Genomic DNA, 15106 nt, shown 5'->3' on the forward strand with positions numbered 1-15106 from the left:
AATTTTTTCAACAGCAACATTGTTAGCAATGGGATAGTCTGCACAACATTGGTTTCCTTTAATTTTTTCCCTTAAGGAAATGATAGTGCTTCAAGAAGTCATAAGATCAATTAAATAGTCCAGTTTTCCATCTTAACGGCTACCAGTGCAAAAACGGAAGGGCAAAGAATGTTCATGGGATTTTGCATTATGAAAAAGACACTTGCAATTGAAGTACAAAAAAAAAATCATAGTTTTATTCTTTGCCAGGGTCAATCCTCATGAAGACTTTTTCCTTTGAATCCTAAAGATATTCTATGTTATCCCTAAAAGAGTGCCTGGAACTCTCTGTGCCTGCCTGGGGCCTCCTCTGACTCAGTACAATATGCTCACGATCAGGATGCTCTTTCTGGCCGTGACTGAATGTGACTGGCACCACTTGCAATTCCTGCAAACCTGGGCAGAGAACCAAAAAATCACACCTGGCACTCTGGTCCTTTCCAAGGAAGATGAAAACAGGGCATGTTGAACTTCGACTGCCAACGCAACCAAGGCTGCCTGGCCCTCTGCACGCCTTTGTTCTGGTCCTTAAAGAACACAGAAACCTGGGGTCACACCCAGACTTGACAGAGATCCTCTCTTTTCTTCCTGGCCACTGCTACTGTTTCTGAAGTTGGAAAAGTAACCTTATGTTTCTAGCATTTTCGTAGCTCACTAGTTCTATGTTAGAACTGAAAGAAAAGTTTGTGTGTGTGTGTGTTTGGATATCCACATACACATATTGCACATATACTTTTATACACATATATGTATATTCCAAAAAGAAATTTAAAAAATTAAAAGTATTATTTTCAGGATTTCATTGTGATGTCCTGCTCGTTTGGGTAACAATTAGGTATTTTAATACATTGGCGATATTGATGTCCTTACATTTATTGAAGTTATTGAATTGCTTGTCACAACCACCTGGTGGGTTGGCAGTTAGGTGTACATGCTGAGAAGTGGGAGGAAAAGAAGTAATGATTAAAAAGACATTTGAGTGCTACTCTTGCCTCTGGCTGGTTTACTTTGGACATCATAAACCTTTTTTTTTTTTTTTTCAGGATCCAATATTTGGGAGTATGCTTGAGAAAACAGAGCTTCAGGAAAAGCTGAGAATGACCTCTCTTTGGCTGACTCACTCTGACTTTAAAGTAATATGTCTTTACAGAACATGGTGAGAGTTCAAAGTCTGCTTTTGTTTTTCCCATATTTCTTAGTATAGAAGGAAAGCAAGACTGTAACCCATGAATTTGTTTAATTGCTCCTTTATTTCAATGGAATAAGCACTATATCCTTTTGTCAAAGAAAGCGTGAAAATTGCATCATTCCTTCCTTATGATCAACCTTGGTGTTCCTCGAGGCCTGCAAGCTGCAGAAGTGTAGTTAAGGTTATCAGGCAGGCTGTCTCCACTAGCGTGGTTTTCAGGAATAGCGAGAGGAATGCAGAATATTCTGTGGTAACAGGACCACATCACAGAAAGAAGGCTTGGATTAGAAACTTGGACAAGGTGTTTGACTTTTCAGAGCTTAAGCTGCTCCCAGGAAAATGGTGATAATGCTTGCCTTATGCTCTCTTCATTAAGATTAAAATTATGACTGTAAAACTACTCACATTGTACTTAGCACATAGTGGGCACTCAGGAAATTTTTACAGGTATATGGATTTAAGTAGCAAATCAGTCCTCTCTATTTTCAGGCCCTTTTCAAAGTGTAATTTCAAAGTGCAAATTTTGTTGTGTCCAATCTCCTCCTCTTGATCTTACTGCTAAATTACCTTGGGATTTAATGATCAGGGCTTCCTTGCTACTTTCCAGATCCTGCATCTGTAAACATGCTAGATCTTCAAAATTCTGCTTTCCATTTTTTTTTTTATTTTATTATTTATGATAGTCACAGAGAGAGAGAGAGAGAGAGGCAGAGACATAGGCAGAGGGAGAAGCAGGCTCCATGCACCGGGAGCCCGACGTGGGATTCGATCCCAGGTCTCCAGGATCGCGCCCTGGGCCAAAGGCAGGCGCCAAACCGCTGCGCCACCCAGGGATCCCCCTGCTTTCCATTTTTTATCATGCAACTTATGACCTTGATCCCACAAGGCCCCATGGTTCTATTCACTCCCGCGCTTCTCTGTTCTTGCAGCAGGAAGACCAAACAGCTCCCTGGATCAGAGTGCCTGTTCCACATCCACTGTACCAGTTCTCCAAACTGGCTGAATGTTGTCAACACCTGGAAAGCTAATTGTACAATAGGTATATGCTGATTCTGAGTCAGTAGCACACGAGAATTGTGTGTGGTGATCTGTCACACATGTAGATGTGCTAAGTCATCTTCAACTCAAAGATAGAAGGAATACTCATTTTTCCTTTATTTCACTTTGTAAGTCTTCTAAAGACTCTGTTTTCTTCCTCTTCACTCTAAGTCATGGTGTAATCTTAGTTCTCTTGTTCTGGTGACAAATGAATCCCCTTGCTGTTCCCTAGAGCCTCCAGTTTACCAAATCCTACTGTTCTCAAAAAAAAAAAAAAAAAAAAAAAAAAAAAAAAAAACTGCCTCTAGCTTTCATGTTCCTCTCTTTTCTACCTCTTCTCTAAACTTGAAGGAACTCTTCATTCTCACCTCCCCTGGATTCTCTTCAGTCTTTCCTCTTCACCAGAGGACCTGTGAGGATTCTTATTCCTGAACTATCCTCAGGACCTCACACCATCCCTGCCTTGACATTCCTGCTTTCCTTGGTTGTTAGAGTAATATCTTCTGATTTGCCTTCAACTTGCATTCAGAATCTAGCAGGAGCTGGTTGCCTGTCTGGGCCCCAGCCCTGGCCTGATCTTTCCCTCTCTTGGCAGAACTTGCCCCCAGGGTATGGTGAAAAAGGGCTTTGCTGCTGTCGTGTCCACTGCCACTGGCTGAGGCCTGCCAGAGTTGCTTGTAGGATCAGGCTGCTAAGTTCCAGGCTCTGGGAACTCTGTCAAAGCCCTTTGGCCTCTGGACCCAGGCTGGAGCCAGAGGAGTCCACACGTGTGGCTTTTTGTGACTGAGGTATGGCTTCGTGACAGCCCAGGACATAGGGCTAAGGCAGGGCTTTCAGCTGTGACTTGCCAGAGCCGTCAGAACTTGAGAGAGATGTACAGGACTGAGGGGGGTCAGGGAGGAAAGGCTGGCATGGGGTTACTACCTCCTTTCTTATGACTAGAGTGTTACCTCCATGAGAATGTCTCCACACTTCCAGCCCTGGGTTCTTACCAAACCAAAGGTGGCATTTCTACTGACTATTGGACACCAACCCCCAACCCCCACCCCATTTCTGGTATCTTGCTTTAAAACAGAACTCATCATCTCTTCCCAAACCTCTCCCTGACTCCATATTTCCTTATATTAGTGATTTTATCTTTCTTCTCACCCAGGCTTGAAAATATGGACTCATATTGGTTTTCTTTACTCCTTTTCATATACCAGTCTAAGACCTGTTCCTTTTAATGCCTCACTTGAACTGTCTCTCTTCCTTTGCATTAATTTATGGGCAGAGGGGCCACAAGAAATCAATAATATTAATATTAATTAGTTATTATAATCAATAACACAATCAATACTATATATTAATATTAACTAACTACTAATATTTTTAAAGATTTTTTTTAAAAGATTTTATTTATTTATTCATGAGAGACACAGAGAGAGAGAGAGAGAGAGAGAGAAAAAAAAGAGGCAGAGACGCAGGCAGAGGGAGAAGCAGGCTCCATGCAGGGAGCCTGATGTGGGACTCGATCCGGGGTCTCCAGGATCACACCCTGGGCTGAAGGCAGCATTAAACACTGAGCCACCCAGGATACCCTAAAGATTTTATTTTTAAGTAATCTCCATACTTAGTGTGGGGCTTGACTTATAACCCCCAAATCAAGAGTCCCATGTCTACCCACTGAGCCAGCCAAGTGCCCTGGTAATTATTAGTATTAATATATATAATACCTACCTATCATTATACTAGGTTCTGAAAATTTTACTTACTCAAATCAACCTAACATGTCAGTGAATTCTCTTTGCTTAAAAAAACTAAAACCTCTTGATTTCATATTCAAAACTCATCATAATTCAGTCCTTCCTTGATCATATCTCCATGATCCTCCCACTGTTACTTGGAGGAAAATTGTTGTTTCTACCAATCAAGCCTCTTTATTCTTCATTTAGTCAACAAATGTTGACTGAGCTCTTTAGATAGTACATTTTGTGGGCACCATTCATTAGACACACTGTAAACATTTCTGCCTCCTGACTGTTCAGATCTGCCCCTGCTACCTGACCTGCCTTCCCCACCTGGTTTTCATCTCAGGCTCATCTCCTTTTCCAAAGCCTTGCAGGCTATTCCAGGCCTCTGGCTTCCCTAGGCTTTTGAACTTTTATTTTCTACAATATTTGTGTTACACCTTGGTACTTACCTTCTATTCTCCTTTATTTTGTCTCTTTATTTGAGTAGACTTTATATAAATATTTTTTTTAATTTTTATTTATTTATGATAGTCACAGAGAGAGAGAGAGAGGCAGAGACACAGGCAGAGGGAGAAGCAGGCTCCATGCACCGGGAGCCCAATGTGGGATTGGATCCCGGGTCTCCAGGATCGCGCCCTGGGCCAAAGGCAGGCGCTAAACCACTGCGTCACCCAGGGATCCCTATAAATATTTTCTTTACTTATGTGTCTCTCTTACAGGATGAGAAGTTGCTTCAGGTCAATAGTTCTCAAATTTTGGTCACTGATCAGCAGCATCAGTATCACTTAGGAACTTGTTAGAGATGCAAATATCCAGGCCTTTTCCCAGACCTACTGAAACAAAATTCTGGAGAACCACAACTCTAGGCTATGGATTTGAGGATGAGACAGATTTAGTCTACCTCTTTATTCCCCAAGTATACTGCAAGATATTTGGAATATTTTTCTTTCTGAAGGTGTTTTTGAAAACCTTCGGAAAATTCTAAACCTTCCTTGCATACATATGTGATGGTTCATTTTTATTTTTACCTTTCTCAAAAACTACTTGAACCAACTTTAAAAGATGATAAAACGGAAAAGAGGAACAAAGGAAAGGAGGAGGCAAATATGCTAACCATAAGAGTTGCTATTGTTCTCATGGTATCTCAGAGCTTGTTGGCAGTAAGATTTAAAAAAGGAAAGTAGAATATCTTTCTTGTTTCATTTATGCTAGAGGAGGTCAAAACTCTATTTCTATAATTATATTTTTTAAAAATCCCATATGGAAGCTTATAGAGGGGCCAGTTAGAGAATTAAAGGATAAAATCCAAAAGTTTTATAACCTAGGCAGCAATGATTTTCACATGACTGACTTATGTTTATTACCACCCTTCTACAAATTGTGCCAAGGCTTAGCATGCAAGAAAGAGGAGCTGTAACTAAACCTGTGATGAGAATTCGTTCAGCCATTTCTCATAATTTTGTGGCTTGAAGAGAAGAGTTAGTTTTCCCCAGCTGACTACCAAGAAAATAATATGGAGTGTTGTCTTGAAATGTGGCCCATACCTCATAGGCCCTGTTGGAGACTGAAAGGGTGTGATGAGGACCCCCTTATCCATTATCAATGGATAATTGATATCCATTGCAGCCTAAGGGAATGCAGCCCTCTGAGAGTTCTCAGGCCCTGCCTGATTGTCACCTGAAGAAGGTGAGTTTGGACTGGAGCATGGGGTTTCATATCACGAGTAGCGGGCTGGGGCCAAATGTATGTTACTGGAACAGGGAGTGAGAACACTGAGGCGATTAGACAAATCCCTCCCAAGTACTGTCTACCATGGGGAACCTTTTATAAGAAAAGGGCTTTTACCATGGAAATGGGTTGCTCTTATTTGTTGCTTGCAAAAAAGACATAATAAGGCTTTTGTAAAATTAAGAACTTAAACCAATACCATTATATAAGTTCAGAGCTGATTATATATAGGACTGAGAACATTTATCTTCACAAAGTCCCTACTGACTCTGAGTATGACTCTCTGTATTCACAATCTAGATCCTGTTCTCTCCAGTTTGACAAATTTATGACACAGGGATACAAGCTGGGGCGGGGGGGAGCTTAGTTTCTAAGCACTGAACAATTCTTGACTTGAGAGTGCTTTTAGCTATCTATTATAGGTAATCTTGCACAATTTTCCTGAAGACAGCACTATAATAAGTCTCCAAATATTTGATAGAATAAGTAGGTGATGAAGAAGAAAGATCACAAAATTTATTTTTATTTATTTATTTTTTAAAGATTTTGTTTATTTATTCATGCGAGACAGAGGGAGAGAGAGAGAGAGGCAAAGACACAGGCAGAGGGAGAAACAGGCTCCATGCAGGGAGCCTGACGTGGGACTTGATCCCAGGTCTCCAGGATCACACCCTGGGCTGAAGGAGGTGCTAAACCACTGAGCCACCCGGGCTGCCCAAGATCACAAAATTTAGAGTCAGGATTCCAGCCTCTGTCATTTTCCAGCTGCATGACCTCATAAAATGAGATAATGCATGAAGATGCTTTGAGAACTGAAAAGTATTTTGGTTATTTCTTATACATGATCAGAGAAGTCAACTTTTTTTTAAAAGGTCAAATACAATTCACATTAAAGCAAGAGATGTGATACAATTCATATTAAAACAAGATAATGTGCCACAGATTCCCAAAGTCCTATACCCCAACCCAACTTTTATGATATTGCTTACTAAGTGCCTGTACCTGCTAGGTGCTATATACTAGGTTAACAGCCATTTCACAAATGAGGATATTGCAGCACCCTGATGTTAAATATTTTATAGAAGCTAACAGAAGGATGAGGTAATTTTATTTTATTTTATTTTATTTATTTTTAAAGATTTATTTATTTATTTATTTATTTATTTATTTATTTATTTATGATAGAGAGAGAGAGAAAGAGAGAGAGGCAGAGACACAGGAAGAGGGAGAAGCAGGCTCCATGCCGGGAGCCTGACGTGGGACTCGATCCTGGGACTCCAGGATCATGCCCTGGACCGAAGGCAGGCACCAAACCACTGAGCCACCCAGGCATCCCTGATGAGGTCATTTTAGACAGGCCTTCCACGAGAAGAGGGAAGAGGAATAATATTGATAACAATGCAACAATAATAACAATAATAGCAGCAGACTGAAATCCTGGTACTTTGGCACTTGGTCACATATTTTACATGCATTATCTTGTTTAATTTCCCCAACAACCCTATGAGGTGAGTTTTAGTCAGTTTTTTTTGGTTTGAGTTGTTTTTGTTGTTGTTTTGTTTTTGTTTTTGTTTTTGTTTTTGTTTTTTAGAGGAAGGGGAAAGGGCAGAGAGAGCATCATAAGAGCATCCTTGCTGACCCCAGAGTCTTATGTGGGGCTGGCTCTCATGACCCTGAGATCATGACCTGAGCCGAAATCAAGAGTCGGATGCTTAACCTATTGAGTCACCCAAGCACCCCTAGTCACTTAGTTTTAAGGTTGAGGAAACTGAGGTTCAGAGTCTTTAAGGAATGTGCGCAAGGAAATTCTGCTGGGTTTGAAATCCATCTGTTCTTAAGACCTTGATTTTCACACTATGTTCAACTGCCTCTCAGAGTAGAGCAGGCCTAAGAACCAAATCAATGAATTCATCAGTATCAAATTTCCAAAAAAAAGTTTTCCCTAAAATTTAAATAAATTTAAGCCTTTATCAAAATTTAAGTACTGAAAAGAAAGCAATCTTACATAGTTGTTGCCCTAAAAGTTTCTGTAGTGGCTTAGACTTACATTGTATTTAAATGGATTAAAAAGATCCCAAGATCTATAGTTAAAAAAAATCACTAACTGCATTATTCCCACCAAAATTGTATCATTTTCTGTAATATAAAAAATAAGTTTACCTGATTATTCCTTTTTCTGATCCTCTCTTACTGTCCTTAGGATACTGTATTCATCTTCATATAAAATGACCCAAGTAAAGAAAATAACCAAGATGATAAAAGGGAATCCTTTTGTTTTCTGGAATGTGGTTGACCTAAGTCCCTGAAAAGAATGTATAGAGGATTAAGCTTATTTTTCCCCAAATTGTGCTTCATAGTTCCTGCCTCCCAGCAAGACTAGCTACATCATTGGTAGGATCCAGTGCAAAATGAAACCTAGGGTGCCTTGTTTAGAAACTAAGAATTTCAGGGGTGCCTGGATGACTTAGTTGGTTCAGCCGCTGACTCTTGGTTTCAGCTCAGGTCATGATCTCCTGGGTTGTGAGATGAAGTGGGGCTTCACACTCAGCAGGGAGTCACCTTAAAGATTCTCTCCCTCTGCCCCTCCACCCACTCTCCCTTTTTCTGTCTCTCTCTAAAATAAATGAATAAATCTTTAAAAGAAAAGGAATTTCAAGATAGCAACAGCAGATCATAAATAAGCATACAAAGCTCTTCAAATGGGGGTCCTTATGCAACTGCATGGGTCACCAGCCCATGATGCCAAACCTGCTGCTACATACCTTTGTAATTCCAGGAATACAGCAGTAACAAACTTCGCTCAGTATAACTAAAGGATAAATAATTTGGTCAGTATAGAGTTGGCCCTCTTAAGTTATGCTTGACTAAGGAGTCCACAGAAAGATATCTGAAGCTTTTGTTATCAGATTCACTTTAGGCGTTTTGTATCTGGAACAAGAGCTTCACAGGTGTGTAAGTTATTTCCTTGTAAAAAGCCAGTCAAAAAAAAAAGCCAGTCAAGTGTTTTATTTAAGTCAATAGTTCTATGGGATATTTTCTAGCATAAATGTAATAAGGTAGAATAATAATATTGATTTTTTTTTCCTGAAGAAAGAGTATATTTATATTTGGCCTACGATCTTGGTAGCTACCATTGCTTAGTGGACTAGCTGGAATCTGACCCAGAAGAAGACTGAAGGGCCTGGGTAGGACATGAAACACAGCACTTGTTTTAGGGTTTGTCTCTGCTTCTGCACATTTGATTACCCACAGACCAGTGAAGTAAGGAAGGACATGGGGGAAGGTGAAAATCCAAGAATAGTACATATCTTCTTTGTGGGATTTTTGTTATTTAAAAAAAAAAACATTTAAAATTTGCAATTTTGTAAAGGAGATTTATTCTGGAAGAACAGCTTAAATAGAATACATTTTAATTACTGGCTAGTAAAGAATATAAAAAATGTAACTTTGAAATACATTGTCTCCCTTCTCTCCTTCCATGTAAATTTTCACTTAGGGCTCTTAAGATAAAAAAAGGAAGAAAAAAAAAAAACGTAACTTGAAAATGCAAAAAAACAGACATTTGATGGAACCCTGAAAAATAATCAGTCTCTCTGGTTTAAAACTTTTAAAAGAAGTGATCAGTTTTCCTTGGGTGGGTTGGTCTAGGGTGGAAGTAGAGAGAAAGAATGCTATAAAACTGTCACCTAGAGAAATGATCCCTTCCTTTGCAGTGATTTGTATACCAGGACTGATGGTCAAGTCCGCTTGTTAAATGCCATCTTGGGGGGCGCCTGGGTAGCTTAGTCAGTTAAGCATCTGACTCTTGATTTCAGCTCAGATCATAATCCCAGGGTCCTGGGATTGAGTTCCATGTCGAGCTCCCTGCTAAGCAGAAAGTCTACTTCTTCCAAGTTTCCCTTTGCCCTTCCCTCTGCTCATGTGCGCATGCTGTCTCTCTCTTTCTCTCTCTCTCTCTCTCTCTCTCAAATAAATAAATCTTTAAAAAGCCATCTTGGAAAGCAGAATAAAGTGCCTTTGAAAATGTGGAATACAGTCAATAAGATAAGCAGCAGGTCAAGCACCACAAGTTTTCAAATTTAGTGAAAAAGAAAAAATAAAGGGGTACTTTTAGAAATAAGGAAAAAGGGATCCCTGGATGGCGTAGCGGTTTGGCGCCTGCCTTCGGCCCAGGGCGCGATCCTGGAGACGCGGGATCGAATCCCATGTCGGGCTCCCTGCATGGAGCCTGCTTCTCCCTCTGCCTGTGTCTCTGCCTCTCTCTCTCTCTGTGTGACTATCATGAATAAATAAATAAAATTAAAAAAAATAATGCCTATAGAAATAAGGAAAAAAAAACTGAAGGAAGGATTCCTGCATACAAAAGCACACCACTCAGGGAAAAGCTAAGAGATTACCCATAGAAAACACAATTTAGGGAAAAAGATTAGAAGAAAAATATAAATTTCTTACAGGGTAGAGTGCATGTCTCTACAGGTTCCCAGTGTAGAAATACCAGTTTGAAGTACTCAACAAAACTGAGGTTGGGACTTGAAATACATAGTGAATTTGGTGATTCAGAAGGACAGTTTCTTGGAATTGCCATAAAATTGAGGTAAAAGTTGAGTCTGGACTCACATTATAAAAATTATATACCTTTGTTAGTGACTTCCATTTTCTGTGGTCGGATATATTTATCTTATGTGTATTCATTCAACAGAACATTTATTGGGCATGTACTTGGTGCTGGGCACTGGGCTAGGCTTGGGGATGTGAAGGTGATTGGGAAGATAGGGAAGGACATTGGCTCCTCTACTTGTCCTAGATTCTCAGCTAGAATTCTGTAACACAAGACTGGTTAATAAGAGAAAAGCATATAAATTTAATGTAAGTTTTATGTGACACAGGAGCTCTCATAAGGAAATGAAGACCAAAAAAATAGCAAGACCAAAGTGCCTATTTATTTATTTATTTTTAAGATTTTATTTATTCATGAGAGAGAGAGAGAGAGAGAGAGAGGCAGAGACACAGGCAGAGGGAGGAGCAGGCTCCATGCAGGGACTCGATCTGAGACTCGATCCCTGGTCTCTAGGATCAGGCCCTGGGCTGAAGCCTGTGCTAAACTGCTGAGCCACCCAGGCTGCCCCAAAGTGCCTATTTATTAGGTTGAATGAAGAGAGGCAGTTGTGGAAAAGTAACTAAAATATATGGGAAAAACTAAAGAAGAGTCTATTTTTTAATGATTTTTATTTACTTATTTGATATACAATGAGAGAGACATTGTGAGCACAAGATGGGGGAGGGGCAGAGAGAGAGAGAGAAGCAGACTCCCCACTAAGCAGGTATCCCAAAGTAGGGCTCAATCTCAGGACCCTGAGGTCCTGACCTGAGCCAAAGGCAGATGCTTAACCAACTGAGCCACCCAGGTGTCCCAAGAAGAGTGTATTTTAATAAGATCTCTTTGTACACAATTCTGTCTGCCACAGCTTCTCACTTCTGGTAAGAGTGTATCTTTCTTCTTGGTATAGGGAGGACATCTTTCATATGAGATCTTTATCTCTTGCTTTCAGGAAGAAAGGGTAGATGTCTTTCTTGTACCTGCTGTTTTTCAAGTGCCTTTAGCTCAAAGTAATCCTTATGCCAAGAGCATATTTTGAGGTGGCAGATTCTGCCTCCTTCAAGGGGAAATGACATACAAAGCTGTCACGAAAAGACAGTGTGGTAAAGTGCTGTAGGGTGGCATGCACATGGCACTGAGAGAGAATCCTTACCCAGAGTAAGTTATGTGAATGCATGCATGAAGTGATGTCATTTGGAATACCTCAGTTCACTCTAGACAGAATGGTGTAGGATGAGCAAGAGTTGGCTATGCTGGCAGTAGGTAGGAGTGGTGGTGGAGGTGGTGAGCATAGGCAAACTGAGAAGGCACAGAGATGAAAAACAATGTGTTAGTGCTGTGACCTTGGAACCAAGAACAGTCTGTTGCTTTTGGAGGATGAACTGTCAGGCAAACACTGATGAGATGTGGTCTTAGAGAGGAAGCAGGGCTTTTTGAAGGCATGGAGAAATAGAAGCATTTCAGTAGCTTTAAGAAAAAGTTTTTTAAATTTATTTATTTGAGAGAGAGTGAGTGGAGGGGGAGGGAGAGAGAATCTGAAGCAGACTCCATGCTGAGCCCAGAGCCCTGTGGGGGGCTTGATCCCATGACCAGGAGATAACAGCCTGAGCTGAAACCAAGAATTGGATGTTTAACTGAATAAGCCACCAAGGTGCCCCTATGGAAGCATTTCAAACAAGGATAGGGTAGGGGTGGGGGTCCTGCTGAAATTTTCGTGTTTGAGAGTTCACTTTAGCTGTACTACTGAGGATAGGTTTGAGTAGGATTCACTGGGCACTTGGTACCCTAATACAGGGAGAGATGGTGAAGGCCTAAAGAAGATAGTACCATTAGGAAGCAAAATAAGCAAGACTTAGTAAAGGTTGGATATAGGAGCTGGGGGAGGGGAGGATAAAACAGAATATGACTCCCAGGTTTTAGCTTAGGTGACTGGATATTTATGAGTCCCACAAACTAAGTTACAGAGTACAAAAAAGGAACATGTATGACTTGGTCAGAGTCCCCACAGGAAACAGGAATCATGCTTAGGTTGAGTAATTTGAGGAGGGTTTAGTAATTAAGTTACTTACAAAGATATGGGTAGGGTGTAAAGATCTCAAGGAATAAAGTAGCCTCTTGGGACTAATAGTGGGGTGGGAGAAGGAATGCTGTGACCAATCCAAGATCTGGAAGGAAAAGCTACTGGAACCTTGAGATAGGGCTGTCTGTCAACTGTGGCCTCCATCAAGGAACAAGGGAAGCATCTAGTTCATTGCAGCCCTGTAGGGAGATGAAGAAAGATAGCTAAACATTGACCTCATTTTGGGCTCTCCCTCGGCTGCCATTGGGATCTCTCATTGGCCAAGCCCAACTGGAAGTAGAAGCAGAGGGCAAGAAGGCCCATAAATGTAGATAGGTGGAGTTTGGGGTTTGTGAGGGCTATCTAGAGCTCTCTAGCATAGCATAGGGAGAATGGGCTTGGAGACAGAACTGCCTTGTGTCTGGTATTCACTACTTACTAGATATGTGGACTTGGACATTTCTTAACTTCTCTGTGCTTTTAGTTCCCTCATCTGTAAAAGAGAAGATAATAATACCTACCCCCAAAGAGCTGTAGTAGACTATAAAGGACTTAATATATGTATTTAGAATGATGCTTGGCACACAGAAAGCCATAAATATAAATATCTGCTGTTATTATCTGTTCTCCAAATGGAAATGCCAAGTCAGCAGGTGAACATAGGAGTCCAAAAGTCAAGGAAGAAAGGAAATTAGATTCAGATAGTTTTGAGAGAAGTTATGATCCTGAATGAGACCACCCAGAGAGAGTCTAGAGTAGCACTGTTCAGTAGAAATGTATTTTTAAATACATATGAAATTTTAAATTCTGCAGTTAAAAAAAGAACTAATGACATAAAAAAAAACTAAAGAGAAACAGTTGAAATTAATGTTGGTAATATATTTTATTTAACCCAACATATACAAAATGTTAGCGTTTCAGTATGTATGCAGTAAAAAAAAAATGAGAGACTTTTTTTCTGTACTAAGTCTTTGAAATTTGGAGTATATTTTCTGCTTATAGCACATTTCAGTTTGGACTAGCACATTTCAAATGCTCAAGAGCCACATGTGTTAGTGGCTCCTGGACAGTACTGGGCTAGAGTCAGAAAAGAAGTAAAACCAAGAAAAGTCTCTGAAAAACACTCATATTTAAGGCTCTGGGCCAGGACCAAGAAGCTAGAAAGAAAGAGAAAAAGTTTTAAGAATCCTGAGAGTGTGGTGCTGCAGACATACAGGTTATAGAGCTTTTAGTAGTTTTAGAGTTTCAGATACATCAGCCAGTCCTATAAGAACAAGTCTATAAAATGCCCACTGACTTTGGCAAACCAAAGGTTGCTGGTGACCCTGGAGGGAATTGTCTTCATAAGAAAAATGGTAACCAAAGGATGGATAAGAATGGATTGTATAGCTGTGTTAGAAGGAGAGCTGAGGTCATGAGAAATTTTAGAAATTATTAGGGAGGAAGAGCATATACCAGAGATTCTCAGTTTTACATCTTCAGGAAGGACAAGTTCAAAGGCATCATAATCACTCACATACCCACTCACTCCCTCACTCTCTATCCCTTCTTCTGGACATCACTTCTGCAGTATCCTTGCTTCTAGTTGTATTGTCTCACCCATCTCCTTTGCACTTGTACCAGAGAGATCAAATTTGGTCACAAGTATCATTAATGCTAGAAATTATTTGTCTGTCTAGCAAATTTTTATTTTTTTTTATATTATTTATTTATTTATTTATTTATTTATTTATTTATTTATTTTGTCTAGCAAATTTTTAAAGAAGCCAACTTGTACATTTGTTCTTTAGTCATCAATACTCATTTCGATCTTTATCCTTTCCATAAGCCTCTTATTTCCACATTGGGATCCATGTGATTCTACAGATGAAGCATGTGACCTGAGCCATTCTACTCCTTTGACACATAGGTTGATTCCTAAGCAATATTTGACCCAATCCTAACAATTACAGGGAATCTGAAGTTCTACCTGTAATGTTAGAACAAGGGTGTTCTCTTACCCTGTAGATGGTATAACATGCAGATATGAGACCTAGAATTATTACAGTTGTATTTACTCCATGAGGAAATGCAGTCTGAGGGTAAAGTAAACACAGGGAGAAGCAGAACCAAGAAAATCACAGAGAAATGAAGCCAGAACCCTAGTGATAAGAAATTAGTTCAAGTCATGCCTGCGGTCTTTTTTGGGGAATTTTCTTACATGAACCAGTAAGTTACCTTTATTTTTTAAACCAGGTTGAATTGCATGTTCTGTTATTTGCAGTCAAAAATATCTATCCCAAAGCTTGCCATGTGCCAGCGTTTGTGCTAGAATCTTGAATCATTTTACTACTTAAAATCCTTTAATGATTCTCTTTGTCTATAGTGATGTTGATAATTAGCATAATCACATACAGCACAAAATCTGAGTTTCTTTTTAAGAGGTTACAAGGTCAACAATGCCCTCCATAATATATAGCCTTGCCTACTTGTTCAGATGTATCCCCTGGTGGCACTTTATCAATTGATAGTAATGAACTGTTTATAATTCTCCAAACATGTTCTAGAGGTTTTAAAATATGGTCACATGATACTTGGAATTCCTCCAATTACGATGTGATAAATATATCTCATTCCCTTAAATCCATATGACTACATTGTGAGTTTATGACTACATTGACCAAGGGATTATAGCAGAGTGATGCTTAAGTGGCTTCCAAAACTAGATCATAAGAGTTGTGCAG

General features: G+C 39.8%; 1 long non-coding RNA gene across 6 annotated transcripts in view; it reads left to right on the forward strand.

The window, feature by feature from the left end:
- The window catches only part of LOC144322242 (uncharacterized), a 76798-nt gene that overhangs the window by 32990 nt on the left and 28702 nt on the right, over positions 1-15106 (forward strand). For all 6 annotated transcript variants that reach the window (XR_013387834.1, XR_013387833.1, XR_013387830.1 and 3 more), the window contains exon 3: positions 1083-1195. This is a non-coding gene — a long non-coding RNA (uncharacterized LOC144322242). The remainder of the gene's footprint in view (positions 1-1082; positions 1196-15106) is intronic.

The sequence above is a fragment of the Canis aureus genome, chromosome 10 (genome assembly GCF_053574225.1).
Source record: "Canis aureus isolate CA01 chromosome 10, VMU_Caureus_v.1.0, whole genome shotgun sequence".
Classification (NCBI taxonomy): domain Eukaryota; kingdom Metazoa; phylum Chordata; class Mammalia; order Carnivora; family Canidae; genus Canis; species Canis aureus.